General features: G+C 33.3%; 1 long non-coding RNA gene across 1 annotated transcript in view; it reads left to right on the top strand.

The window, feature by feature from the left end:
* LOC135293870 (uncharacterized) overlaps positions 1-27,223 on the top strand; it is a 111,598-nt gene that overhangs the window by 64,048 nt on the left and 20,327 nt on the right. Inside the window, exon 7 of the long non-coding RNA XR_010355980.1 lies at positions 15-133. This is a non-coding gene — a long non-coding RNA (uncharacterized LOC135293870). The remainder of the gene's footprint in view (positions 1-14; positions 134-27,223) is intronic.

Raw genomic sequence — 27,223 nt, 5'->3', positions numbered from 1 at the left:
GTCTCTACTTGCAGAGATGTGGGAGAACTGAAGTTGCTTTCTGCTTCTCTGATATAACCAGAAGAAGGAACATAAGGAATGTCTTTTTTTTTTTCCTTCAAAAGTAATCAATCTTTCTTTGAGAACATAGAAGGTCAGTGTCTGTCAGCCTTATTTTTACTGATGTGGTAAGAAATATCGGATTTCTAGCTTAGACATAATTATATTCTTAGGGGATAACTTGGTTCGAACCTCTCTCCTTTGATTCTGGGTCTCCTAAATCATTAACCTTTACTAATTGTCCTCTGGAGTTCTGTACAGAGTCCTTGACATTGCTCATTGTTTCCCATATGCTTTCACTTGTGTCACAAATGAATGATTTGGTTGGCTTAAAGAATCAGTATCAGAGGTATTAGCAAAAGTAGTTTTAATATGGTGTGGAGTACATCCATCACAACTTGACTGATTTAAAAATGTCATAGAAAAATATTTTACCTTTGTGGAGGGGGAGAAAAGGGGAATTAAAAACACCATTGTTTTTCTGAGTATTTTCTAAGTCTGACTTCCACTTGGAGGTGATCATTGACTTGGAGGCCAGCCTGTACACACTGACTGGGGATTGTGGTCAGACTGCTCAAGTTTAACCCCTTCTTGAGCAGCTGGGCTACACCTACAACACTTAGCCTTGAATGTCCTTGAGTCCTCTGTGGCTCCAAAAACTATGTTTGCTTTTCTATTTCACAGGATCTAAAATAATATAATTGTGTAACCATCGTTGTGATTGTAAGAAAACACTTTAGTGTTTCTCTGACTTCAAAAGAGCAGCATGACAACACATGGAGGAGTTTGGGGTTTAAAGCCTGCTAGAACTGTGCACATCAGCTCAGAAGTTTGGATGGGGACAAGTCCCAGCTACAACTCTCCTAAATTTCACAATGGGAGCTGCCCTCATGTAGGCTGTTCACAGAACTAAGAACATACTTCAGAGGTAAAATGCTGACTGACTTCCAAGCAGTAAAATTGCATTCATGCAGCATAAATGGTGAGGCTACCAAGACCCAGAGTCAGCTAGAGAGACATTAATTAGCAGTGTGGAATAAATACTGAGAAAGAAGAAAAACACTTTTAGTATACAGTAAGGAAGATAAAAGATACAAAGAGAGCAAGAGATCCTTACTTCTGATAGGTTTAAAAAAAATAAGGGAAATATTAAAGAAATTATACAAAACCAAATGTTAAATGATATTCTTTCAAATTCTTAATTTTTTTTCATTTAACTCATCTTGCATTAGACTGAAAAACTTTAAGAATGATTAATTATTTTTTTAAGAGACAAATTTGTGTAAGACAAATATGTTTAACTCCGATTCAAGAGATATGACATGTGAATTTTATTCTGGAATATTAGGAATCTGTGCTGTCCAGCCTGTCCATTTTTAGTGCTTGTTACTCATTTTAAGTTCATACTTTACAATTATGTTGATATTTCTGGTTCTTGAAATTAGCAGTTTTAAATAAATAATTTACTTCTGTGTAATAAAAGGCAATGTAAAACAAATCTTTGATTTTGATCCAGAATGATTATATGCATTAACTGTAGTTAATTATATTAATTTATTTTAGGTCAAGAGTCTTGCAAGAAATGAATATTTTCCTTTTATTGCAAAAGAATAAATGTATGTTCTGTAAACATACAGAACGAGAGTATGGAGTGGCTATCCCAAGTCTAAACAATTTTCTTAGGACAATGTTTCCCATTCAAAATTATGAATAAATCTTCTGAAATAAAGAGTATTTCAGCCACTAACCTTCATTGAACTTCTCTGAAGAAATTTTTTATTTAACTTTTATCCATTTACTCCACTTTCTCATTATATATATGTATCTATCCTATTTTTGCCTTTGGTCTGTGACTTTAAAAGATTTAATGAAAGTATAAAGTCATTAAAATACCACAAAAAATGGATTTTCTGCTTCTTATTCTTCATTCATAATCATAAACAACAGTAAGACAGTATAAACACATAAGCATATTTAGATCACAGTACATGTAGAAATGTGTATATAAAGCCTGCAAACAGTGATTAGATTTCAGCAAAGCATTTGATACTGTCTCACAGGATCCTTCTGGACAAAAAATATCCAGTATTCAGCTGGATAAACACATCACGTAACAGGTGAAAAACTGGCTCATGGGTTGGGCACAAATGGTGAAGGTGAATGGGGTGACATCAGAGTGGTGACCTCTCACCAGTGGGGTTCAGCAGGGCTCCATCCTCAGTCCTGTGCTCTTCAACATCTTCATAAATGACTTGGACACAGGACTGGAAAGGGGGAACTAAGCAAGTTTGCAGACAATACAAAACTGGGAGGAGCTGTTGACTTCCTCAAAGACAGCGAGGCCCTGCAGAGAGACCTTGACAGATCAGAGAACTGGGAAATCACCAACCGGATGAAGTTCAGCAAGGGCAACTGCTGAATTCTGCACCTGGGCGGGGGCAACCCTGGTTGTGTGTACTGACCAAGGAATGAAAGGCTGGAAAGCATTGCCACGACAAGGGACCTCAGGGTTCTGGTCAATGCTAAGTTGAACTTGAGTCAGCAGTGCCCTGGCAGCCAGAAGGGTCAGCTGTTTCCTGGGGGGCATCAGGCACAGCATCTCCAGCTGGGCAAGGGAAGAGATTGTCATGCTCTTCTCTGCACTGGGGTGGTCTCACCTCAGGTGCTGTGTGCAGGTTTGGGCACCACAACATAAGAAAGATATCAAGTCATTAGAGAGTGTCCAAAGGAGGTAACAAAGATGGGGAAAGGTCTGGGGGGGAAGCCTTATGAAGACCAGCTGAGGTCACTTGGTTTCTTCAGCCTGGAAAAGAGGAGACTTAAGAGGTGGCTTCATTGCACCTCCAACTTGTTCATGAGGGGAAGAGCAGGAACAGACACTTCTCTGTGGTGGCTGGTGAGAGGACTCTAAAGAATGGCCTGAAATTGCATTAGGGGATGTTAAGACTGAATATTACAAAAAGATTCTTCACCCACAGGGTTGCTGGACACAGAAACAGGCTCCCCAGTGAAGTGGTCACAACACTAAGATGACAGAAGTCAAGAAGTGTTTGGACGATGGCCTTGGGCACATGATGTGACTTTTGGGGATAGTCCTGTGCAGGGTCAGGAGTTATCCTTGATGATCCTCATGATCAGTATATTCTGTAATTCTGTAATAATCTTTCAGACCCAATGTTTAGTGCATACAGTACTGCCACCTTTTGGTTGTAGTTCTCACTTCTACATATAGTTAGCTGCATTACAAACATTTTGCCTTAAAAAAACTTCATCTTAGACAAAACTTAAACATGCTAGATAAAATATATCATTTTAGGAATTTATGTTAAGTTCCATTAAAGTATTTCAGAATTTTCAGAGCAAAATGTCAAGTTTATGTAAATCTACTTGTGCTTTACCATTACATTTCTAAGTTAGCCAAAGCCTATATGTGATGCCCGGGTCTACAAATTTGATTATTTGACTTCCCAAAAGGTTACTTACTTAATATATGTTTTAAAACTTATGACATCAGCTGATTCATTTTCTTTCACTCTGTTTGAAAAACTAGACCTTAGGGGACGGTAGATCTTGTAAACTTCCTGCACCATTCCTGCTGCTTTTAGAGATCCATCAGGATCCTAGAGCAATCACAAATTTTTCAGACTCCTGCTTTCTGGCAAGGTTTAGAGCTAATCACAAACTTTCACATTTAAATATCTATGAGATAACTTGGGACCCATTATCTTCAAAGATGTGTTCAGGTGAAAATATTCACCCAAAATAAATCTGGATGAAGGAAGTAAAAGAGTAAGCGAAACCTATAAAGGTTTAGTGCACATATTTGTATCATTCACAGCTGATGTAATTCTAAAATAAGGCAAACATTAGTGTCATGTTAAATCTTAGAAATTACTGAAATTATGTAGTCCATGTGATATGTACATGTAGATGTCTACATGTAAACTGCATATCTAAGCTCCTGTTACAGCCAATGGTTTTGGTTTTGGTTCAGTTGCCGAAACAGTGGGAAATATAAACATATATATACATACATATATGGAATATATGACATGAGGTGTTGGAAACAATCATGCTTTCTGTCAGGTCAGATGAAGTTCAAACAATATATGTATGTTAAGGCATCTCAAATGCCACTGGGCATTTATGTTCAGTCTTGTCCTTGTATTACAGGTTATTTAAATGCTCAAGTGCAGGTGTCTACTTCTGTACCCAACCTCACCCCATACTGCCCGTTGAATTCGAAGTGTGTTCTTACACTGACTGCAGTACATATATGAAGATCCAAATGTTAGTTAGAAGGGTTTTCTGGGGAAAAAAAGCTCTTTGCGTTCTAAGAATCTCAGTAGTGTAATGAAGATACAAAGTTGTTGTTGCTAACTCAATTGCAACAATGCAAGAATATATATCACTCTTAACAGACTTCAACAAACAATGCCAACACAAACAGACTCAAGTAACAGAAGGAAAACTCACTAATAGACAAATTTCTTTCAATTCCTGACCCTTTTCTTTGGTGTTACAATCATCCAATGTTCCTCTGCGTCCAGAGGGAAAAAGCTTCTGGGGTCGAGCAAAATAAAATTGTGTGCATTTATGGTGGAGTTACACCAGTACCCCACAGTCACAGCCAGAAGTGTGGTGCCTCTGGCTCTCCCAAGCCAGGACATGACTCTGGGCTCCCTGTGTGGCTTTAAAGAAAGAGAAAAATTCTGTGTAGCCATAGGTAACATTGAAAAATAGCACAAAATGGGAAAATCTGTTAATTAACACTCAGACTTGTTATTTCTTAGACTGGAAGTCCATTATAGCCATGATGAGATGCAGCATATAAAGAACTATAAAACATACAAAAGAATTATAAATCAAAAAAAGCAACATAACATAAGGAAATATTGATTCAGGATAATTGTCTCTCCAGAGTAATCTGCAGAAAAAGTGCTATAAATTAACAAGCAGTTCATCAGAAAATAAAACATGTTATTTAAATTTAAGTACCTATTTGAGGTGAGAATCTTGCAACATCATCAGAATATATATTTCAACTAAAGATATTAATTTATTTGGACACTTCATCCTAGTATAATGTTTCTATTAAATGATTCTTTTAGTACTATATTTTAATATCATTTATTCAGTATTGTTATACTTCAGACTATTTTTTCCCTTTTCTTCAATTTATTCTTTGTATCTTTGTGTTGAAATCCTTGATGATCTTACAGAAAAAATAGATCAGCAGTTTTAATACAGTTTTTAATACAGCTTTTCTCCACAAGACATTTTGCTGGTTTCAAAAAGCTGTAGAGAATACCACTTACAACATGACCTTTATCACCTGAAGAAGTTAAAGTTATAATGAGGTTTCCCAAGCTATTTGCAGGAAGAGTTATGGACTTGATGTGATGTATACACCTGAATTTTACTGACATTATGCTATTTGGGATTCTGAGATGACATTTTAAGACAAATCTTTCCTCATGACCTTCTTAGTTACCAAAAGTTTAATTCTGATTTTATTTCTATATAGAATTTACAGTGCACCGAGTGATACTTGGTCGTTAAAAAACCATTTGACTCCAGCTGTCTTCAGGACTGGGTGCCAAAACCTAAAATGTCTTTTGAATTTTTTTCTTTGCTTGAACTGGCCTTTTCAATAGATTGAATTGGACTGCTCTGCTCAAGAATTCTGGTCAAGGCAGGGAAAATTAGGTCTTGTGTCAGAGTTATGGCCCTAATAGCATTTAAAACAGCCTGTTTTGCTATCCTAGGGAGTAAAATCTCTTAACACATTTTGGCCCCCGCAAGGGGACTGTCACATTATGATGTGTTGTGCCATCTCCCTGACAACTGAGGAAACAGATCTTGAAGTCATGACAGGTTCTTCTGAATGGCACTTGCAGAAAGTGTCCTTTGACATGGGGAAGATATTTTGCTATTTTTTTATGACTGTATAATCATTCCCACAGATTTGCCTGTGTAATAAAAGTGCTTTCAAAAGATCTGTCCCATTATACTTCTCTCACAGAAACATCAATCAGCTATGAACAAATAAGCACAGAAAAAAAATAAAGCACACAGAAATGAACCCCCAAGAAAAGCTTCCTGTTTTAATTGGTCAACTCAGTATAAAATTCTCAGTGATCTATTTCAGGTCTGTCAACTCCCACTAATAGATACTCAACCCTGCAGAGATTCATTGTCAGATTATTCTAAAAATTAATAAAAAAAGATTAAAAAAGTATGCATTTTTAATTTTCAGATTTAATTTTAACACACATTTTAAAAAAATACCTGAACAAGAGACCAATGGAAACAGAAACTAATATTTATATTGTTTAGATTTACAATAGTGAATATGCTTAATATGGTATTGATATGGTTTTAATATTTTTATTCAGTCAGAAAATCCTGGTGAAATAAAACCAATAACAACAGAAAGAATCTGCTTCAGGAAGACTGTCTATTTCATTTGGAGACTTCTGCTTTGGAGAAGTAGAGAGGAAGGCTTGGTTAATAAGAAAAAAAAAAAAATCCTCTCACAAACACTGCATAACTGGGCAGCTTTAATGCATGACCCACTGCTGGTTAGCTATATGCAGGTTACAAAATCCAGAAAAGAGTATGTGCTTCAGCCACAAGTAAGCATGGAAAAATCTGATCTTTTAAAAAGAAAAGAGAAAAAGTAAGATTTAAGAATTCTTTCCTTCCAAATGATGTAAATTAAATTAGCTGCCATTAACTTCAGTGGAAGATTCAATACTTTGATCAATTAAAAGAAATGCAGTCTTTGAAATAATTAATATATACTATTGTCTACTGAAAACATTATTTAGTGTTAAACTAACATCACTAATAGATGTGTTAATCAAACATGAATGATTTTGCTAGGCAGTGATATTCATCAACTTTAAATATTGTGCAGTTTTTAATTTTTTCATACAAAATTCATGTCAGCATGTCTGACTATTTATAATTTTATGAAAAAATATTGGTTTAGAGACATTTGTATTTCAGTCTTCCAATTTATGAAGGAGATACAGTTATTTTGCAGTTATTATACAGTTATTACAGTCTGTATCTATATCTGTATCTATATCCGTATCTATATCATTTATATGTATAACTATCTACATCTATCCATCTGCATACATCTATGTGTATATATAATTAATTTAATAAAAATATAATTATTAGTCTTTCATTTTATGAGTTTTGGAACCAAATAATTTTGAAAATAATTGAAAATAAACAACCTGAAATTTTTTGACTGACTAATTTTTTTCCAAATACTTCTCTTTCCCTAAAATGCACTGTACAGTTCAGCAGAGCTGTCATGTTTATTTGTGTAAGACCTGGAATACATAAATAAGACTTTTGCAGTGAAGAACAAGGTTATTTGACAGAACATGATAGAAAACTATCACAACAGCTTCCTGAACAACTGTTTTTTGGCCTGCTAACCTGCCTGATAGCTTGTGGGAAAGTATAGAAATTAACGACATTGTATGATATTATTTATGCACAAATTATTTTAGGATTAAATCCTTTTTTATGAAAATCGACCAGCTTTTCTTTTGTGTGTATGTATGTAAGTACTCATAAATAATTTTATAAAGAGCAGGGATAAGGTACTGAAAGACTTGATGGACAGTGCTCTAAAAAAGTCTTATTGCTCTGAGTCGCTCTCTCTCACAGCTGGCTCTTCCACTCCTAATTACTACCTTAAGGAAAAATCATCTTATCTACCTGCTATTCTTGTAGGCTGCTGGTCACTGTACTCCTGCTCAATGTCCCACTTTTCTATTTATAGGCTTGGATATTATTCTTTCTCTTTCATGCTCTCCCAGTTTATCGCACCCATCCTCTCCACATGAGCAGACTCCCATGTATGGGCTCAGAAGGGCATATGTACATATATGAACATTACTTTATGGGTTGGAGCTTAGATCTTTACAGATCTGGGGATCAAACTGGGAAGTGAACCTGAACTGCAGTCAAATATTTGCAGGTGAATAACAAAATTACTGACTTTTCTGCAGAAAGAAGGATCCTTCTCCTCTTGTATGTTTTGATTCATTGCCTTTACTGTGTATTAGGTGCTCCCATAGCAAATAATAATACAAAAAAAAAAATCCTACCCACAAAACAAAAGGAATAAAAAACCCCACCCAGGTCTAATCTTTACAACTTTTACTAAGTGTGGGCGTATGTAAGTTGCATCGCCTCTTTCAGACCTGTGTAAAAGCCTGGCTGTATAGTTGGAAGATGGGGCTCTGTTCCTCTTCCCCTCACATCCAGATATGTATTCCCATTCCCCTGGTGACTTTGCCTCATGAGGTAGCTCAATGTGTGAGCAGATGTGCTGCTGAAATACAGGGAGAAAGGGAGGCCAGGAAAAATTCTGTGAATGGAAACTACCCATAAGATGCTTTTTCTTGTACTGTCAATCTTGAGTTATATTTTAGGAATGGGTAACATTGTTATCTCATTTTCAGATGGCTCACCTTATGCAAATTAATGAAAGTCATTGTCCCAGTCCACAGTTACTGTGATTCCTTAGCCTTAAATGAAGATGAGTATCCCACATGTCTCTGGCTTCCATGACTATTTAAACTTTTATTATTTAGATTTCTATGGACATCTGATCCAGTAGTAAAGGGATGATTTGATTTGGTTTTCCTCCATAAATTTTGTAATGATGTTATTTTCCCACCAAGTATATTGGAGTTTTAGACCATATTTTATATATATTTTGGTCCAGAATATGGATCAGTAACTTAGCTCTATTTTCTTCATGTCTTGAAGCTCTGCTTTTATCTGTTAGATTTGAAGAATTTTTTATAGGGATAACAGAGAATCTTTAGTTTTTCAGAATACCTAACAATTTAAAACAGAAAGCTCCACAGTTAAAGGAAATCTATGGCATTGCCATTCATTTTGGTATGAAATAACTCAAGATATCAGATTCCTGCAATTTAATATATTTATGAGGATTAAGTTAGAGGATAAATCAGAGGATATCTCTTCTGCATCTCTTGAGATTGTCTCCAAGTTGGATAATATTTATGGCACATGCATTTTTGGACTAACAGATGTTCATTCTTGATTGAACTACAAAAGACTGCACAGAGGTATTACCTTCTGGTGTCCTTATGTCCATTGGCTGGTTATATCATTAGGATTAATCAACAAAAATAAATAATCTAGAGGAAATAAATAAATATAGAAAAACCACAGGGGATATTTCTGGGGATTTTACATATGTATTATAATGCTAGTACACTGGAAGTTTAAATACTCCTCTTATATAAATGAGATATTCTTGATAATATTTTTGACAATGAAATATAATTTTCAACTTTCCAAAAGGAGATGGAAAGAAGGTCCCTTTCATATAGCCATATTTCAGAAAAACTTGAAGGAAATGGGAAGCACAAAACTCTACTCTTATTCCAACCCTACTGGATTCACTAATATCCCTGCCCTCCTCCCCTGCAAATAAAATTTTTCTTCATTAAAATTCTAGTGTGACACTGTTTGAATCCATTTACATATGTAGAGCTCATTGTTTGTTGCTGGGTTTAAAAAACAAAACAAAACAAAAAACCAAACCAATTTATTCTGTGAGAAATTAGAAATAAAAGCCATTAAAATTTACTAGCAGATATTTCTATGTAACTTTTGTTTGCATAATTTCCCAATGGATATCTTTTCTGTTTATTCTCCTAGACCCTACAAAATTAAGTTGAAGAATAAAGATAAATATCATATGATATGTATATATTTGTAGGAGACACTGAAAACCAAAATACTTCAAAAGGTAGCAACATTTTGCTAGCTATGGATATCTGTGAATATTTTGAAATCTACCTCAGAATATTAAAAAAACCAAACAAAAAAACCCAAAAAAACAAAACCAACAAACCAACCAACCAAACAAACAAACAAAAACAACGACAACAAAAAAAAACCGAGCAAACCAAACCCTAACTCAAAACCCAGTGTTACATAAAAGTTGTTTAAGCATCGGCTGATTTTTAAAAAGAATTTCCAATTATTTAATTTTTTTTCATTTAAAAGATCCAACCCATGTTAAGTAAGATTATGCAAACAGTCACATACTATTTTTTTCTAACTTGTTTTATTATTAGAAATTTCTAGTTTCTCTCCAGAGCATTTAAGTTTGGAGCAACAACCAGGAAGGATAGAGGAAAAATTAAGAAGACGCAGATAAGGCTTATTTGCATCTCTGTAATGGTTCCTACAGGGTGCTCTACCAGTGGATAAATTCAATCAGGATTTAGAAATGTTTTTCAAGGACCGTATACCTTTTACTACTCCTCAAATCTTAAAGTAGACAAAATATCTTCTTGTTGATAAATTCTGCCATTAAGTAAGGGTTTTTTACAAAATATTTCTCTTCACATATCCTACCTTTTCTTAGTTCTTCTCATGTTCTAATAAAGATTATTATTGTATTTTCTTAGTAAACACTATAATTCTAGTAACGTCATCATGCCTAATTTTAATTCATGGGGAATTTGCTCAACTATAAAGAAATACACTGAAAGGAAATTTGAACAGAACAATTTTCATTTTTAAGCTACTAGGCAAAAAATCTGAATGTACAGTGAAATCCTTCACTTTATATGACTTGTGCGCATAAATAACAGTAAAGATATACACACTGAAAACTGTAAATACTAGACTCTGTGGAATACCACAGAACTCAGGAAAAGTCAGAAATAAAAATAAAAATAAAAATAAAAATAAAAATAAAAATAAAAATAAAAATAAAAATAAAAAAAAAACCAAACTGACAAGCTTTTCTTAATCATCTTTGCTTCCTCCATCCCTTATAAGAGAGCATGTGTCATAAATTTTTTACTTAGACAAGATTCCTGTCCTTCTGGAAATGATTAGCAATACATTGTTTCTCTGGGTGCCTTTCCTTATTTTTCCATATTGTGTTTCTCTAAGAGGATCTCCAGAGATTGTCACTGGTCCATCTCTAAAGAAACAAACCAGAAAAAGCCACCTCAAAATGCTAGTGGGATTTATATAAGGATTTCTTTGATTGGCAGGAAATTTGCAGCCTTTCCTTTTTTTTTGTCTTTTGTCTCCAAAAGAACAACTGAGAAAAAATAGTTAATAACTAGCAGATAATACAGTCAGAAATGGAAGTGGCTGGATACACTTCTCCTAAATTACTAGATATTTTGGCAGTTCTGTGTGCCCCTTTCACCTTTATTTAGATGTATTCCTTCCTTATGACAGAAAGCTTTGGAAAGAAAATCATATAATAAAGTAAAATGTATTTGCCAAGAGCATATGATAAGCAAGAAAATAACAGCAGTCTTTATGGGCACTGTGTTTTTATCTTCAAGAACTTAGAAGAAAATAAATAAATTCACAAGAAGAGACAGTTACACCTTACCAGAATCTTTCCTGTGCTTCAGATGTTGCCAGAAAACTGAGATGAGTTTTGCATTCACAAATGAAACATGACACAATCTTGTTTTGCATGGGCTTGCTTTCTGTAATGAAAGTTTTACACCAGCTTTGCTTCATGAAGTAAAATGTTGATTGAAAATATTTGTGACAGTTGTGGGTAGTTAACAAAGTTGCTGTTACACTACTTCAATAAAATGTTGCCACTTTAAATGCTAGGTACTAAACTGGTTGGAGTATACAGCAGCATTTTAGACTCTATACTATGTGTGAGCTCACATTCCATTAAATGAGTCACTTCTTCTGACTGACACCCCATTTGCTCAGTGGAAACAGTGATGTTATTTACTGGATGGAAAAATGAAGCCAAACATGAATTTATATTCCTATATTTTGTGATAGCAAAACATCTGGCTTGCTTGTCAGAATTTGCAGAGTATGAAAAAGCCATTTAAAATTTGTTAAGCCTTCTGAAAAAGTATTGACTGAGAAGCTATAGTCTGAGTGAACACAAATATTGCTACAATAGTTTTTATGACATTTATGTGTGTCAATGGGTATTAAAACTCTAGATTATGAGAGATAATATGTCTTACACCACAGTCATGTCAGGGTTTTTTTCTTTAATTTTTACAGTTATTATTTTCTCAGGGTATTTGAAGTTATGCTTACAATGGATGAAATAAAATAAAAAATTAAAAATTAATATTCTAATACAACAAATTCACATTTATAGAATTGTTTTCACGGGTTTTGTACTTTTTAATTCTTTAGTTGTCTTACATTAAATCAACAATCTTGAACATTTTCCTGCCTTTAGATATATTAAAGTTTTAACTGACTCTAGCTAAAGAGTTTGTCAAATGATGTATATTTTCTAAGCTCTTCCACACTATGTATGCATGAAGAAAGCATCCATAATTCAATCACATACATTGTATAGGAGCTGAAAAGTTAGATAAGAGTCTGATCTATTCCAGGAACCTTGTCTCTCCAACAGACAGGAATTCTATAGGAAAGAAGACTTGCTTCTATCTCTCTGTCTTCTTCCATTTCCTTTTCTTCCTTTTAGTTGAAAGAACTACAGAAGTTCTTAAAGGGAGCTAAAGAACAAAGGATACAGCTGCATACTGGACAAGGTTAAAAATCTGCCTGGGGTGCAATTAAAAGCAGTTTAATATCCTTGTAAGTTAAATGTGCATAATTAATCTGACAGTGTTACAGGCTGTGCCACAAAGTATGTATACTAGAGGTACACTGGCGGGTAATAGCTTGGAATCTGTGCCTTGCTGTCATGGAGCAGAGACCAATAGTAGAAAATTCTCATAAAACCCATGCTCACAGAAAACATTATAAACTCTGTAAGGTAAAAAATGTGAATTAAAAAAAACACAGAGTCCAAGAGGATTTTTTTCTTTTTCCTTCTCATGGTTCCAGCTTCTCTCAGAATAAACAATTAAATAAGTAAATATAAAGTGCAATTAAAGTCTACTTAATCTGAAATCAGAAGCTATGTTGTGTTCCATACAACTGCAATATGAAAATTGAAGTTCTGATTTATATTTTTTTACAGATCTGATAATTCAAAGTGAAGATTCAGAGACACTGGGACTCCAAAAAGTGTAGTCAAGGAGTCATATCAAAGCTCTTTTTCGAGTTAATAAGAGACATTTCCAGCTAGTGATTCATTCTGTTTTAAATCAGATAAATAATGTTAATTACCCCCAGGGTATAGCTGCACTGATTATGACAACTACTAAAATGTGAGTTATGCCTAGATATTTACTTACTTATGCTGAAGTTAAACAAAAAAATCTCACTCTTAGTGCTTTTCCTTTCCCATTCTTCTGTAAAATATGTGGGTTTTTTAAGACAATTTAAGGGTGTTTTTTCAAAGTTCATATTTAATTTTCCATCTTGTCGTAGGAAATAGCATGAATTTTAAAACACTGTAAAACCCCAAATATTTTTATATTACAAAAAGTTCAGTGTCTTGCAAGCCACTACATTTATCTACTTTTATAATATTTCTTTATGGCTGGCTTGCACCAGAGAATATAAAAGTTGGAAGTTCCTCATAATAAGCATAGTATATGAAAACCAAAAAATAAACAAAGAATGTTGAAAATAATAAGAATAATCAAGTGGCAGGTCACAACACCAGAACATGTATCATGGCTGTATTATATTAAGTAAATACTGTTTCAGCTGTTTCTCCAGTTTTAGTAAAGCTTACTAAATAAACTTGGAAATGAAAATCTTTAAGTTAGCTACCAAAGGCAACTGGAGTCCAACTCATATTATGGAGTCTAATTACTTAAAAAAACCAGAATTTTTTAAAATCAACGCTCAATGTGAAAAAAAATGCATTTTTCACCTGTGTATTTTAAATACTAATAATGATTTTTTATTATTTACAGTTCTATAAAAATGGAAATGGTTGATATTTTTTATAGCTGTAAAAGTTGTTATTAGAAATTTATTGGCATTAACATTCAGATTATCTCAGATATCAGTTTGAAATTAATTTAGAGTATTTAGGTGTCTGAGGACAAAGTGCAGTGGATGTATGGAGGTTGTATTTTGTGCAGAGCTGTTGGAACCAAATGAATATAAGATATAAATGAAACTCATATTGGAAAAAAAATACTCTGTGAAACAAAAATAAGGAGAAATACTATTTATTCTGAAATTCAGATAAGTATTCCATAAATGCTAGCCTTTTCTTCTGGAAGGAAGAATATTCTGGAAGGATCAAGAGGGAGCATTTCTTACAATTCTTTCTAGAAGCTAGTTTGTATGGATAATTTTTCACAGTGCAGAATGCATTGACCAAAAAGGACTGAGTGTTAATATTTGACATAGTATTGGAAGTGTTATAAATCAAATTTCCTCTGTTACTTTGAAGTAAATTTTCAAAATATGCTTCCTCCACTTCTACTAAAACAGATCTCAATTTGTTAGATACTTTTCTGTCACAAGTTTTCATATATTTTAAAGTGCAAGGATTTAATCTTAAAACAGTTTAAGCAGAAAGGGGAAGGCTGGATCTGCAGTTGCTTAAACACTGGAAAAACTCTAAACGTACTGGTCTGAATGTATTGTTGAGCCAAAAATAGACATTCCAGGTCATGCACACTTCCTGTATGCCTTGATAGCATAAAATAAGAATAGGGATTACAGGCACAGAGTCTTTGAACAGGTTTGACTCTGAACCTTGGAAAATGGAGCTAAATTTTAGTTTGATATACAGAAGTTTAAAAAGTAAGATTTCTAGCAATATGTTAATGACTCATAATGTTTTTCTGGGTTTTTTTTTGTCTGTACTATGGTTTCTGCAAAATTAGGAACAGTGCTTCAGATTTTCCTTTTTCTATTTCTTATGTTCTTTAATATCACAATATTATGATACTTCTATTGAATTGACAGATACAGTAGTAAGAAACTAAGATAAGAACATTTTTTTTAGCTGGTGAATGAAACTAGGCACTTATGAAAATGTGATAACTATTGAGAAGAAACACTTTATGGTCTTTAAAATACTTGGTACTATTGGAAAATAAAATTGGCAATTGATGTTTATATACTTAGAAGGCAATATACTAAGTCTGAACAGTTTTCTATTAAGGAACCTGAATATGAATAAAAATTACAGTCTTTAACTCTATGGATGCCAGAGACCTCCCCAAGTGAAATAAGTGAGAGTTCCCTGTACTTGTGCTCATTGACCTGCCTATAAGTATCACTCCATTTCTGATGCTTAGAGAAGGATCCAATGCCAGAGTTATTGGAAGTTGTTTGAATGTCATTGCTCTGTGCTTAATGAAAACTTCCTGCCCTTCTGCTTTTGGAGCTAATATAGGAAGTTATCCATAATACAGGCAGTACAGAAAAGCTCCTGCTGCCTTTTAAGAGAGTTTAACAAACACTGTATTTATGAAATGCTGAAATGAAATCACCATATCATCAAGACATGCTTGCAACAGCTGAGGAAACCTTCAGGGAATGTTACTGGTTATAGCACCTTTAAAATGGCAACTTCTAAATTAAACTTGTCCTACAGGAGTTATCTTCAGCACAGTATTCTGGCATTCTCACCTTGCTTCCTGACTGCATGGTCATTGACATTCTAGAGGGTTTCAGGGAGCTTTATGTTGTTTTTGTTATTTGTTACAGGTTTTTGTTATTTGACTTTTTTTTTTTTTAACGTGCACATAAAACTATACTGTTGCGTGGGGTTTTTCCCTCAAAATAAGTCATAGCCACATTAATAAAAAACATATTTTTTTCAAGAATTAACTACTTCAGATAGCCTGCAATGCAGTTTAACATTAACGTATCATTATCTCTAAACACCACTTCAAAGAAAATTACACATTCAAGAATCAAAATACTATATTACCCTACCACAGTACCCCAAAAGAGATACAAAGTTCTATACAAGTATATATATTTGCTGGTCTTAAAAAATGCTGATTTGTTTAATCAGGCAGGATAAGCATAGAACATTAAGCCGCAGAATCTAAAATCAATAACAAAGAAAATAATTCCCAGCTCATTTTAGTAGAAATGTGATTCATACCAGAATGTTAAATTAAAGTCAGAAGTGTGCTGATACAAACAAATTTTCCTTTTTCTAATTTAGTTCAGAGTAACTAGGACACATAGAAATTCTTCCTGTACAATTTTTTTCAGAATAATTAAATAAAATCTATTGGTCAGCACAGTTAGAACAATAAAAACAAAAACACCCTGGCTCTAAGTACAATTTACAGGCTTTTTTTACCCAGCTTGTCCTCTTTATGGTGGTCTTTTTTTCCTCTGTTGTGATGAACAGCTAGAACTGGCAGCATTCTCTGTCACCTGCTTGAAATTTTCTGTCTCTGGAAGCATCTTTTACTGACATATCTCAAATGTTTGAAGCTGCAAAATCTCTTTATGTACATTACATAAAAAATCATTATTTTTTCTAATTCATTCCTTTCACTGACATGGAAGAACAATTAGCTCCTTTATAGTGGCTTAGGGTGTAAAGAAGTATCCTGCAGTAAGTGAATTTTTCAGGGTATTGACCCTGTATGAACCTGTCATTTGGTTCCAGGGAAGCAATAACCTTTACTCTCCACGAAATAATGCCTTGCTCTTGGTGTTTTTCAAGTTGTGTTTAAGACACTTTTAAAACTGGATAAAAGGGACTTATGCTTTGGAATTCTCCTATAAATACATTGCTTTTCTGAATGGTGAACATTTCAAAGTGCATGAGAAGACACTTTGTGTTTTTCCTGGAAGAAAGCTTTGTTTCTCATTTAAATCTGCATCTTGTCTCAGAATATTCCTCTTCCTTCCTGTAATCCAAATCTAAATAAAATTGGTAGTTTGGTATTCATTAGTGAACTGTCCCCCCACCATATTATAAAACCCACTTTGAATGCTGCTGTTTCAAACAGATTTCTTTTTCTCACTAAGGTATAGAGGAAGATTTGGGATAAGTAATGAATGAGAAATACATCGTCTTACCAAGATAAACTTGTAGTTAATTGAGGAATGTTATGTTCAGTATATAGCACAGCAACAATACATTAGATATGTTTTGTTGCCAGGCATTTTGACAAATCACTTGTAAGGTTGCTTTGTTACAATAATAATGGAAAATTATTAACATAAGGGTAAAGGAGTTCCTTGAAAAATCTCCAGAATTAAATATTTAAACATTGTAACCAAGTGTAGACTTGGAAAATCATGTGTTATGATACAGCAAGGAAGGGTAGGATATCAATAAGAATGCTCACTTGAGATTTCCTGAGACGGAATTTGTATACCTTGTTATCCCTTTCCACTATGGGGGGACGTAAGTCACAGCTGATCTTTCCTATTCTATTCTGAGTCTATTCAGACATAATTTGCTTTGATTTTGGCAATACAGGATCATCCACTTAATTTCTGCTTTTTTTTTTTGTTGAGCAGAAATATAGAATTTTATGAAAGTTTTAGGGTTAAACTTTGGTGAATTGAACTGAAGGAAATACTCTGCATTTAAGTGAATTTTTCCAAATTTATTCTAAACTGTAATTTTAAAAATGGTATGTTACATTAACAAAAATTGATGTTGATAGGATTAGAGCTTTAATCTGAAGTCAGCTCCAGCTTGGTCTGAGTGGTCAGTTTTTGCTGTTTGACTGATGATAAAATTTAATTTCATATGTTCTAGTTAATATTTCTCCTTAGTATTCTACTTTCCAAATATCAGGAAGTACCATTACCACCATAATTGCAGTAGTTCAAATCCAAATGCTGAGGCCCAGGACTATACATACAAATGTGGGAATTCAAATATTGGTAGTATTTGATTGTTGAGAAGTTCAACTGTTGTAGGGTAATACACCTTCTTTATTGATTATGACTTCTATTAAGTAGAAACATTCTCACTTTTTTCAATCTGTCTAGAATTGATCAATCAAAAAATTTTTTCTGGAATATTTTCCTCATCATTAACTTAATTTCTAAATCATTATTGGAAGCATTTAACTACATGAAACTAACATATATCCATATTAATATTTTGGTATACTGGAATATAAAAATTATAACCTATTTTTCCTTTAGGTATTCTATATACCTTTGGACAGATGATTAAATATTTAATCTTTATACACAATTATTCATTTTTAGTAGTACTTTCTTGTGTGGCACCTTGTCACAAGGTTTTTTACTAAAATTATGTGGACTGTTTTACCTCTACTTAGGTTTTCTTGTTTACACTACCTAGAAATTCTCACTGACTGATATAATTCCCCTCTGTAGAAACTACAGTGATTAGATCCCTTTGAAAACTCAAATGTACTGAAGAATAATTAAAGGAGAATAAAAAGTTGACAAAGGATCTTTTTATTGAGACTAAAAGAACTTCCTTTTTTTCATTGATTGACTACTTAGATGTAATTAAAAAACTGGTATCTATAAATTGAAAAACTCCCAACTGAGATTAGCATATTAAAATAATATGCTACACAAAAGTCAGAAAGTAATTTCAGGAATTTCTCAGTGTCTTATGTCATTTTTTTAATGACAGTAGGCTTTCCCCTCCTCTTAAAAACTGCCTTTAAATCCTTAATTTTTATAGGCCATTTTTGTATGGATGTAAAAGTGTTAGCACACAGCTTTGTAGAAAATACTACCATGAAAAAAGTAGACCTAATTGCTACTAATACATTTAAAAAATAATTAATATTTACTTGTATTTCAAAGAGAAAGATTTAGAAAAAGATATTATTACTTTCCATCTAATTCTGAGTTGAAATTTTTTTCCCCAAAATTTTAATAAATGTGTTCTGATCATCCACAGTGACAATCTGAAACTACATCTTAATAGCTTTTCCAACCTAACTCAGCCACAAAATTTCCCAAAATGTTATCTGGAAATAGGACAGAGAAGAGAAGCAACCTATGAAGTAATTACAGGTAAACAAAACATGAAAAAAACATATTAAGCAAAAAAACACAAGGCTCAAACTTGTCAGAATGACAATAAAAAATCCGACTCCTTCATAAAGCATCAAAATAATTAATTTGGTTTATCAAAGAAAGTCAGAATTCATTTTTTAACCTTTCCTCTACAAATCTGCACACTATAGTTCCTCTAGTACTTCCCGAGTCCTGTAGTTTTTCCACTGAATTCATTGAGCTTAAGGTCAAAGAATTGACAATTCTCATTATGCATTGTTATTTGTTTTTCATAGTAAGCCCCAAAGGTACAAGCAGAACTTAACATGTACATGTGGTTTATAGGTGACGCCTGGGTACAGAGTCCATTCCTTGAATGACAACAGAGGCTTGTGTTTTGTATTGTGTAGGATAATTTATTTCAGTCACAGTAGCAATCCAGAGAAGCTCACCTTAATGTTTAGTCAATGAAAAACAAAATGGTTTCACTCAGCTTAGCTACCAGAAATATTCTTTCCAGATGAAATAAGAAAAGAACTAAATTGAAAATTCCTAAATATGAGCCTTCTAGAGGAAAGCATAATATAAGAAAATCAGTCTTTTCTGTCAGTAGCTTTTTTGGTTTTCTTTTATTATTTGATCCATTTAGATATCTTCCATAAATCTTCCTTAGGGTATCTCTTACTTGTTCATTGGCTTCTTCCTTCCTTTGGTTAAAAATATTTCCTGGAATATTAGGTTCATGTTTCCCCCCTAGAGATGTAGAACACACATAATTATCTTCTATGATGATACCATCAAAAGCACAAATTATTTTTTGTGTATAGCAAAAAAAAACCCCCAAAATTAAAATATTTAAAACCAAGTTTTAGATAAGAGTACATTGATGATGTAAGTTTCGAAGATGTTATTGGTGAGACCACTAATAAAGTGCTGTGATCAGTATTCCTAAAAAAAAATAAAATTAATTTAAAAATTGGAAAGATTTCAAAGGACAGGTCAAATTTATCTTAGGCGTTAAGGACCATCTGGGAAAGATGTACTTATCTAGTTCCACTGCCTTTGTCGTAGTCTTCTCAGACTTTGTAGATTTAATTTAAAAAATTAAGAGGGAAAAATTCCATTGAAGAGAGAAATGAAAAAGAAGATATAATATCCCAAAAACTGAAACATGAAAAATAAATAACCAGAATAAATATTTTACCAGTAACATTAAGTAGTTATAAGTGAAATGGAAATAGGATATTAACCATTTTTATTATTAAAAAAAAAATAGTTTCCAGAATGTATTGATAGTAAGTAGGAATGTCCTTGTCTTCAAAATGTTTGTTGTATTTTCATCTAGAAAGAAGAAACTTCAATGAAACTTCAATGAAAAAGACTAGCCAATTATGAAGTGTTTGAAGGACAAGTGAAAACTTCCAGTGTTTGAGAGAGAACACATTTTGATGCTTCTGAGTGAAGCATCATAATTATTTCATAGTTAATGTGTATTATAGGAGCTTAGGAGATGCAATCAGAAATCATGAGTTATATATACAACAGTAAATGAAATTCAGAACTAGAAAAACAATTTATTTATTGCTGGTTTCAATGTATGTTAAAAAAGAAATTAGTTCATAAAGATTCAACAGATTGTGATCCTTGCTAAGAGATTGCTCTTAAAATAGCATTCATATTGCTCTATACGGTATACTGCCAACAGAACTAAATTCATGTCAGCTGTAGTATTACAATTTTTTATTAGAAAATCTATGAAAGCTTTTCTGAGAATTTAGTTTTTGGAAGATTGAAATTCATACTTATGCTATTAGTTTTAAATAGATAATGGAATTTACCTCTGGATATATTTTAAGCACCAGTTCAGGGTAGAGAGGGAATTTCTAAAACAAATTTTGTCAATACTACTCCACTCACTAAATTTGATTCAACTTAAACCTTCCTGCAAGTCAATGAGAGCAGATTTTGTTTTTTAGTTCAAGTATCATCAACACATTTATTACAGAAATGTATAATTTTTATCACTACTGTTAATGCTTGAACTAGAAATAACAGAGTTTAACTGTTATAGAAAAACTCTATTTTTATTTTAAAATATCTGTCATTTCATATCTGTATTATAGAGGAATATGATAGTGTCACTGTGAAACAGGCAAATTCTACTGATGTATTAACAGACACCAGAAAGTACTCTAGCATTAAGCAATTTATATAAGAAATGGAAGACAAAGTTCTGAATAGTCAGTGTAATTCCATAAACTTTTATATTCAAATTCTCATATTTAGATCTATATTTTTCAGTGATTTTATATGTAAAATTGTAACAAAGACAAACAAAGTATTAATTCCTTTAGAGATAAGAGAAGAAAATTTTAAATCTCACAATATTACATGGAAGACCTTTGCTCTAACTGAAAACTTTACTGAATAATGTCACACATCATTTCATTAAACTTATCAACTTGTCCTATTATTTAAATACACACTGCTTTGTCTCACCAAATATTGGACTTTCCATCATTCTAATTGTCAGAGAAGTCCTGACAGCTATAAATTTGCAGCCAGAAGTAGTAAAAAAAGAAATAATAATTAAACAAGAGAAAAATTTTTAGACATTTTCTGATGAAGACACTTTAATTCTTGTATAGTTTTTCAGATACCACCAGAAAGAAAACAAAGACAAAGCATACTATGTATAATTCATCTAGGAAAGAATGTAATATAAGTCTGCCCCGTTATCAGTAATTTATTTTCTGTATTAATAAAAATTATTCTACCAATAAATTAAATGTAATGAACTGTACACATTCAATTTCTTAAGAAACCCTATGTTCTCTATCTTGTGGTGTTCAATTTATAGCAAAGATATTTATATTTTAATGCCTTAACTAAATAAATCTCTTCTGTATTTTAGGATTAAAACAAATCTTTAAACAAAGTGTGCACTGTTTCATTAGGAAAAGTTTTAATGAAAGGCACAAAGTTATAAAAACCTGCTATTGTCATGGTTTAACCCCAGCCAGCAGCAAAGACCCAGGCAGTTGCTCTCTCAGTGCTCCACTAGAAGATCAGGAAGATAATTGACAGGGTACAAGCTAGAAAACTGTTGGCTGAAATAAAGGCAGTTTGATAGGGAAAATAGCACAAGCAAAGCCAAAAAAAGGAATTAATTCACTGCCTCACATGAGCAGGCAGGTGTTCAGCCATCTCCAGGAGAGCTGGGCTCCATACATCATCACATATGATGGTGGCTTGGGAAGACAAATGCCATCACTCCACAGGTCCCTCTCTTCCTCCTTCTTCCCCACTTTGTATACTGAGCATGATGCCATGTGGTCTGGAATGTCCCTTTAGTCAGCTGGGGTCACCTGTCCCAGCTGTGCCTCCTCCCAACCTTCCATGACACCTCAATTTACTCATCAGTGTGGCAGTGTGAAAAGCAGAAAAGGCCTTGGCTCTGTGCAGCCCTGATGAACAATAATGAAAACTCCTCTATATTATCATCCCTGTGTTCAGCACAAATCCAAAACACAGCGCCTTATAAGCCACTGTGAAGAAAATTAATTTTCCTCCAGTCAAAAGCACCACAACTATTTAGAAGTTGTGGGATTTTTGTGTTTTAAAATATCGTGTAGGGGAAAAAAGGGCTCCACACTGTCAGCTTTTTCTTGTCTTATCTCATTTATCTTCCGAAGTCCAGATATTAGTATTAAATGTATATAACAGCCTTTCAATACTCATGTATTTGTTAGCATTTTCTGAGGAAGATTTACAGAAAAAATAAATTATTTAAATGTCAGCATTAATGAGAAGTTAAAGTGTTATGTCAAATGTGACAGCACAAAAAAATTACATACCTCCTTGTCTGCCTTTCTTGTATCAGTGTGTAAGTGGTATTTTTTTTTCTTTCAGTGCATTAAACATTTTAATTAACTTTAAGAGGTGTTTGTCTGTGTTACTTGAAAATAAGAAAAAATTGATTTTTTTGTTTCTTCAATATTTTTTGGGTGAAAAGTTATGAGACCCTTGGAGGTCTGTTCAAATTAATGCTGTGTGTCTTCCTAGGTTCTGGCAACACTGTAACTCAATCAGTTCAGGGTTGAGGCTGCACAATTAGAACACCAATTATATGCTCTATTCCACAAATGGTACTATGACATTCTTGACCCTCAGCAAAACCGTCCTGCTCTCTACCATCCTTTCTTACCTGAGAAAAAGCAAAAGGTGTGTCTGCAAATGCATGGAGACAAAAATCTTCCAACAAGCATTCTAGTCTTCTTGAGAAAAAAAGAAATCCTATTGTGAATGTTATCTATTTATTCCTTCTGAGGTAAAGCAAAAATTAGTCCTAATCTGAAACCCTAACTGGTTTACAGTTTGCATGAATGGTACATGCTTTTTCTGCTGTCAGCTACCTTAAGTTTCCAAAGAATTTTTGTATCACCAAAAAAATACACCCAGCCTTACACAAGCTTATATGTTTTTTTCTAGGGTGTGCAAGAGGCACAAGAAGCATGTATTTTATAACAGTTGGACAAAATAATTTTTAAACACATTTATTTTTCAACTGATTTCTGCTCACCAAAAGGCTCTGTACAGCACCCTCTGTGTAGCTGTTCTTACAATCATTTGGTCAACTCCAGACATAGTCCAAACCTAATTTCTCATCAATCATGGTCCCAGGCGTTACATTATTTTAATCACACAGCCATACTGATTAGATTTTATCTTTTCCCAAGCTTTAAAATCACTGCACCAGCCTAAAATTGCTGTAGAAATTGTTCTTCTACATGCATAAAACCGTAAGCTATAATACTGGAATTATTTTAACCAGCTTAGCCGTCAAAATTGCCTCTATAGCTTCAGCATATGTTGAAGCAATCCTCTGAAGAAGGTGCATAGGTTCTGTATGTAGTCGATGGACAGCGGTGGCTGTACTTGAAGATTTGCAGACACTGAGCACCACATTTAAACTACACCAGTTTCTTCCTGGAGACCCTAGAATATGTACAGTAATAAAATGTAAGGTCAGCAGTTATTATACAGCTGAAGGTAGGGTACAAATTTGAAAAAAACCCAAAACACTTGCAAGATTTTTATTTTTTACTTTTTTCCACAAATATGAGAGTTGGCCTAATAAAAAATACTGATTCTCTATTTTACCTTTCTCTCAGAATGCAAATGTGGTATTGTGATAGCTTTCCCACTGAGAAAGGATTGTCCCAGGGATAGTCTTATCCTATAAAAATCCTCTTAATAACTTCTGGTTCCCAAGATAAGGCAGTCAAGTCAGAATCTATTAAAATTTAATATTTCTATTGACAAAGTAAAAGATGATTTCTGTAACAATCGTCTTTGAAGAAATTAAGTAATCTTTGAATGAATGAATCTGCTTATACAGAAATAAGGCTTTCAACCTATTAATTAACTGAATGTTGCTCTCGGGGTGCAATACTAATAAATTTTGTACTTTCCATTATGTGATTAATGTAAAAATGCAGGTAGGCACTCATTCAGATTTTAATTTACATTATTGTTAATAAAAATCTAATTAGAGCAATTTAAAATAAAAAAAGATTAGTTATATAATCCACTACTGAATTCTTTATTTTAAATAACTTTTATGAGAGCAAGAATTCAATTGTGGTTTGTTTTTGCTTTTAAAGTGAAAAATATTAAGGACTTCTTTTCAGTAAAAATTATGGAGTTTGTGGTTTATGCAAGGTGAAGCACTGAAAACCACTGTTTCTAGTAATCCTGGAATTCTCCAGAAAAAAACAAACATAAAAATATTGACTCAATTAGAGTAGTTACATGTCACATCATTTTTTATTAAAAAAAAACCATAGCATTTTGGTGTTTTTAATTGGTTTGGTTACTCAGCATGGCCAGAAAACATGGATAAAATCAATAATTGACATATAGCTCACTGGAGGAAAGAGAAACTTGCCAAGGCCACAGGATCAAGGTAAATATTGAAAATATAGGGAATATGAGGGAAAAAAGCTAAAATATGTCTGAATTTATCTACAAAGAGCATGAGATATTAAAAGGGCATGAGCAGCCTTTCGGGGAGCAGAAAATTGAAATGTGAAAGGGAGTCATGACACAGTTGAATAAAAAAAAGAAACTGCAGTACTGTACTTGACAAGAAAGGAAACCCATAATTTTCGGTAGCCTAGAATTTGATTTTCACTCAGATAAACCAGAAGAATGTGCATGAGCCCTGTGGTCTGAGAATAGTTACAGATATCACCTCATGGAATTTTCTTGTTGATAAAGAGATTAAAGAATGTCTTCTTCCAGTTTATTTGCCAAGTTTTTTGTTTGGTTGCTTTGGATTTTTTATCTGTTTAATATGCAGAGGAACTTTATTTGGGAAGGTGAATGAGAACCATATGAATACGAATTTGAAGGAAATGGGAACCACGGATAGGCAGAAAATATTTTTGTATAGCTTTATACTATAGTATAGCTTTAAATTCTCTTGGATACATATCTAAACAAATTTCAGAATCATTTTAGTGAGGTAGACTGTAGATACTTAGGACATGATGAACTAGCATGTTCCCTAAGGCTTAAAGAAACAAGAAACAAACAAGTAATTTCTCTAAATTTTGTTTATTTTTTAAATTTCAGAGCATGAAGCCTCTTGTAGCATGTTAGGATTTATTAGACAGTTGCACAGACCAAGGATAGATTCTGAGAGCTCTGAAGTCATGCAACGTTTATTTGATTTATTTATAATATACATGAGGCAAGTTAAAGTCCCTGCTTTCTTGCTTCCTATCAATGACTCTTTGGTCTGCATTTCCCAAAGCATTTTAAATTATGAAAGTGAATGTTTCCCCTTTTCTTTCAACTAAAAGAGAAGGAATCTCAGATCTGAGACCTTTGATGGCCAAGTATAGACAGTGTGTTTTGCTTATTTTTAAGCCAGACATTACTTTTTTCTTCTTCCCCTGAACTTTTTACTTTTCAAATTTCTTTTTTTCCTCACTGATGATTTGAGATATCCAATATTTACCAAGTTCCAATAAAAATCCAGAGCATATGTATGAGAAAAGGTTATTTATTCTGTGTGTAGTCTTCTTGTACTGAATGTTAAGAACTTTCACTGGAAGAAACCAAAACTAAAACCAACCACATAAAAGCAACAAAAAAACCCCTAAAAAACAACAATAACAACAACAAACCACAAAACCCTTTTCTAAACAAGAACAACTTATCAAAAATAGCAGGTAGATATTTTGCCAATGACAATGTATAAAGCCAAAACAAATTAATCCTGATATTTAATTGTGTACATGTATATGGACCACATTGACACGACACATCTGTTTCTGTGATGATAACATAGAAAAGTTGCATAAAGCATAAGGGACCACTTCTACCTTAAACATCATACCATTTTTTTGCCTAGATTCCACTTACAGTCATTTGCATAGGGGAAATTCATAGCAATACCTAACATTTATGAGCTGTGCTTTATTTCTACATACAGTAGAATGCTAGCATTTGAAAGTGGATCAGCTTTAAAACGTCCTTAAAGACATGTACATAGTTCTAGGACCTGTGATACACAAATTTTGTCCCTAAGCCAACAGCAATTCAAACGGAAGTGTGTGAAATTCCAGTCCTTAAGCTTCATTCTTGAACTAGCACTATACTTGTTTCAATAACCATGACTAAATTGGAAGCGGCTACAAGACCATGGCAGAGATCAGCCAGGAAATCACAAAGCCACGTGACATTGAGGGGAAATCCGTTCCAGATTTGCCATCTGATTTCATTGTTGGAGGAGATAAGGAAAGATCTCTTTTCAGAAACAAAGTGTAAATCACTGTAGAGTTAAGTATGACAATACACATCAGCTTATTTAGGACTTCATTGTAAAATTGCTGCTGTTGAAGTTTAGAGACCCAGTTTTGTATATTTAGGAAAGCTGCTGTTTTCATTTATTTATCTCAGAATATGGATTGGCACCCAGCATAGTGGAAACATGCACAGCTTCTTTTATTTATTTGTTTCATTCATTTACACAACAAGGACAATAATGATGGTGGAAGGAAAGCGTTTCAGTGTCTTTCCCTTCATTATTATTGTTATTATTAGTGCTGTTGTTCAAATCCTTTGCAATATGTTTCTTGTTGTGTAAAACCGGTGTATAAATCACAAAAAAAACCCCAAAAACTCCCCAACAGCCCCCAAAATTATGTACATATAAAATATATAGTGGATATATATTCATAGTTCATATATACATGTAATGGTTTGTACATATATAAAAATA

This window comes from Passer domesticus, chromosome 2 (assembly GCF_036417665.1).
Source record: "Passer domesticus isolate bPasDom1 chromosome 2, bPasDom1.hap1, whole genome shotgun sequence".
Taxonomy (NCBI): Eukaryota; Metazoa; Chordata; class Aves; order Passeriformes; family Passeridae; genus Passer; species Passer domesticus.
This window is presented reverse-complemented; position numbering and strand designations above follow the sequence as displayed.